General features: G+C 39.3%; 2 pseudogenes; both read right to left on the bottom strand.

Annotated features, from left to right (window-relative positions):
• Positions 1–2,560, bottom strand: part of LOC102473360 (microtubule-associated protein RP/EB family member 1-like) — a 6,139-nt pseudogene extending 3,579 nt beyond the window's left edge.
• Positions 2,180–3,621, bottom strand: part of LOC114004464 (tripartite motif-containing protein 5-like) — a 22,088-nt pseudogene continuing 20,646 nt past the window's right edge.

Consider the following 3,621-nt stretch of genomic DNA (forward strand, 5'->3'; position numbering starts at 1 on the left):
TACCGGGTCCTGCCTCTGGGAAGGCTGTACAATATGGTGGAGGATAGGATCTTGAGCACAGTGGCTGTCTCTGTTTCTGCTTGTCATTCTGATCTCATGCTCTATACAGTTGCTAAAACACAATCGTAGGGACCCATTCTAAGGACATTATTATTTTCAAAAACCTCACACTGACACTATGAAGGAATCAAGTTTTCACTTAACACTTCGTTAATAAACCAAGTCCCAGCCCATACATTTTTAGGGGACATCAAAATAAAAACCATGGGAACCAGCAGTTAGCGTAATGGTTATGTCGCTGGACTCCCATGTAGTCGACCACAGTTCAAGTCCATGTAGTCGACCGCGGTTCAAGTCCCTGACCCGATGGCTTAAACTCACGCCAGATGCGTGTGCGTGCGTGCCCAAGATCCTGAGAGGAGAATGGATAAGGGATTGCAGTGAGGCCATTCTCCCTGGGGTGTGTGTGTGTGTGTGGGTGTGTGTGTGTGTGTGTGATTTCTCACTTTCTGTCTCTGTGTCTCTGTCTTTTCGGCGAGTGCATGTGCCCTTTAGCAAAAACTTCTAAAACAACAACAACAAAAAAAGTAAAAACCATGAACCTTTAGAGGACAAATCACTATCCAATTTATAACAGAGTAAGAAGATACAGGGTTCTTCAAGTCACGAAAGCTTATTGGAGTACTCTACCAATAAGTGCACATGCCATGTCTATTCCAATGAGAATCTGAGGTCCCCAGATTGACAGACTGCTGATCAGCATTTGGTGATGGCTTTAGGCAGCAATGCCTGCACCTTGTCCATGGATAATCCTACAGGTTTAAGGATCCTTCTGCTGAGCCTCTTGAGCCCTATCAAATTCCCCACTGTGGACACACACCTTCCCAATTATTGCCCCAGCATAATCCTAAGGTCTCCAAAATATAAGGTGGCATGATTGCTACTCAGAGATTCAGAAATGATGTGGAGTGGAAAAGTCCTAAAACTAGTACATAGGCAGACAATAACCGATAGTTGTCCAATGAACATTTGAGTCCAAGATGCCTTTTTTACCCTTTTACTGAGAAGAAATCTATCTGGGAGTACCTTGTAGGCTTTGCATTCTTTTTGGCAGCAAGATTAGTTTCTAGGGCCATAAGCCTGTGAAAAAGTAGACACCCTGAGTGTGAAGATATTCCATGAAAAAGAGAGTTTAATAATTTTTAAAATCAACTAATTAATTTTAATAAATGAATTATTTAAGTCACAGTGAAAGGAAACCAAAAATCTTAGAAATAGAAGTTATTTTTTAATTCTATTGTTTAATTTTCACAATAGATCATTTTTATTATCACCATAATAATTATTATTGCTATTTTAAATGATATACTGAATTCCACATAAATTTGCTTACTTGATAGGGGCTTGTATGTACTCACACCATAATTACAAAAAAAATCTAAATGTATGTATGTGTATATGTACTAAAGGTAGGATCAGAACAGTCTTGTCAACAATGCTTGTGACCTAAAAAATGAGAAATCAGTAAAGTAGAATTTAGTCCCTCTGAAGAAATATTCTGTACCATAGGACACAGACACATTTTATATGTTTTATTAATCTGATGAGCAAATGTTTATTATTAAATCAAGATACTTCAAAGATGTTTTAAAATTAATGGATTGATTTTCTCACAATGATCTAAAGTATTAGGTAGTTTTTATAGCAAAATTATTTATGAAAATATGAACAGACATTTGTATATATTATTTAAGATTACACTATTGAAATTATAGTTTGATTTCCCCAGTTTCCAATATGTAAAGATAAAGGATTTGAACTGAAACATTCTGGAACAAAAACCTCTACTTTTAATATATATTATTTATGATTTTTTTCCTTAACTCTTTGACAGATAGGAGGCATGATGAGTAAATTGCCACACTGCTAAGGACTCATTTTATAATGAGTGACTCCTATATTCGTCTTTCTTAATACAGAAGTTGTTGAAAATCTTTTCTTCATCTCCTTATTCAGTGTCAAGAGGGCTTGGGTCTTCAACACTTGGGAGAGGTCTTATCTCAGTTTTAGCCATTTTTTTTTTTTTTTTGAGGGATCAGTATATTTTGCTTGGGAGTCTGAGAAACGGTAGGAAACAAATTCTCTCTGAAGTGCAAATAAAATATTGGGAAGGCAAATCCTCTCTGAAGTGCAAATAAAATATTGGGAAGGATGTGGCACAAGTCAATTTGCACGTCCTAATTTGACAAAGACATTCAAGAGGAAAGAAGGGAGACATAGAAAAGATGCTTACCATGGTGCAGATGAGCTTGGGTGCATGAACTGCACCCAGGCCAGGAGCTCTGCACAGAAGTGGGTGAGGGTATAAGATGCTTCAGGACCCTGGAAAGCACAGAACCGTGGGAACTTTGCATTGGCAAGGATTTAAATAGGGGAATACCCTCAGAAAAGTCACATGCAGAGAATTTATAAATGAGAAACCCATGCTTTGTGACATTGAAAAATGACAGTACCAGCCTCATAGTCTACAAAAACCCCAACACGACAAGGAGAAACTGTCAACGGTAGGGTCAAGATGGAAGGATTAGGATAGGTGGAATCCTCATAAGCTTTATAATCCTCATAATTAATTCAGAATGGTCCTGTAGCCCTAAAATCCAGAAGCCATATTTAGGTTGGTACTTTACAACTCATTGCATACCCGGCATTATAGTGGATGTGTAATAGATTTCTAACATATGCCCAGGGTCCAGGCATGTCTGTTGGACACATCTAGTCCCCAGTAGTGTTTTTCTGATGTGATACCAAGGGAAGCCAGGAGGACACCATTATCTTCATTGTTATGGTAATATGAAGAACTTGATGTTCTGTCACATTTATGTCTCATTTGTCTTTGATCCACAGAAATGACAATAGTTTTTGTTTATTTTTTTGGTTACTTAGTTTGTATTTCATAATCATGAACTTAATTTTGCAATTCAGCTAGATTTAGAGGGGAATAAGGAAAGTATGGAACCCAAAGAACTGCAACGAGAGCACAGGTTACAGGACACAGTGAGCAGATGGGGTGGAGGAGTGCTCTCCTGAGCTACAGAAGGAATTGTCTGGTGGGTAAGAGAAAATAGGTCAAACTCATTAGAGTTGTCCACAGTCAGCAATGGTGATTTTCTTGCTGGTCTTGCCACTAAAGCGCTCCATGGCTTTCACGATATTCATGCCTTCTTTCACCTTGCCAGAGACCACATGTTTGTCATCCAACCAGTCTTGGCAGTGTGGATGAAAAACTGAGAGCTGTTTGTGTTGGGTCCAGCATTTGCCATGGACAAGATGCCAGGACCTGTATGTTTCAGGATGAAGTTCTCATCATCGAATTTCTCACTTTAGATGGACTTCCCGCCGGTACCATTATGGTGTATGAAGTCACCACCCTGGCACATGAACTCTGGAATAATTCTGTGAAAGCAGGAACCCTTATAACCAAATCCTTTCTCTCCAGTGCTCAAAGCATGAAAGTTTTCTGCTGTCTTTGGAACTTTACCTGCAAACAGCTCGAAGGAGACACGGCCCAAGGGCTGTCGACTAACATGGCAGGGGTGACCACGGGTGGGGGAGGGACACTCG

Source organism: Tupaia chinensis, unplaced genomic scaffold (assembly GCF_000334495.1).
Source record: "Tupaia chinensis unplaced genomic scaffold, TupChi_1.0 Scaffold140176_1, whole genome shotgun sequence".
Taxonomy (NCBI): Eukaryota; Metazoa; Chordata; class Mammalia; order Scandentia; family Tupaiidae; genus Tupaia; species Tupaia belangeri.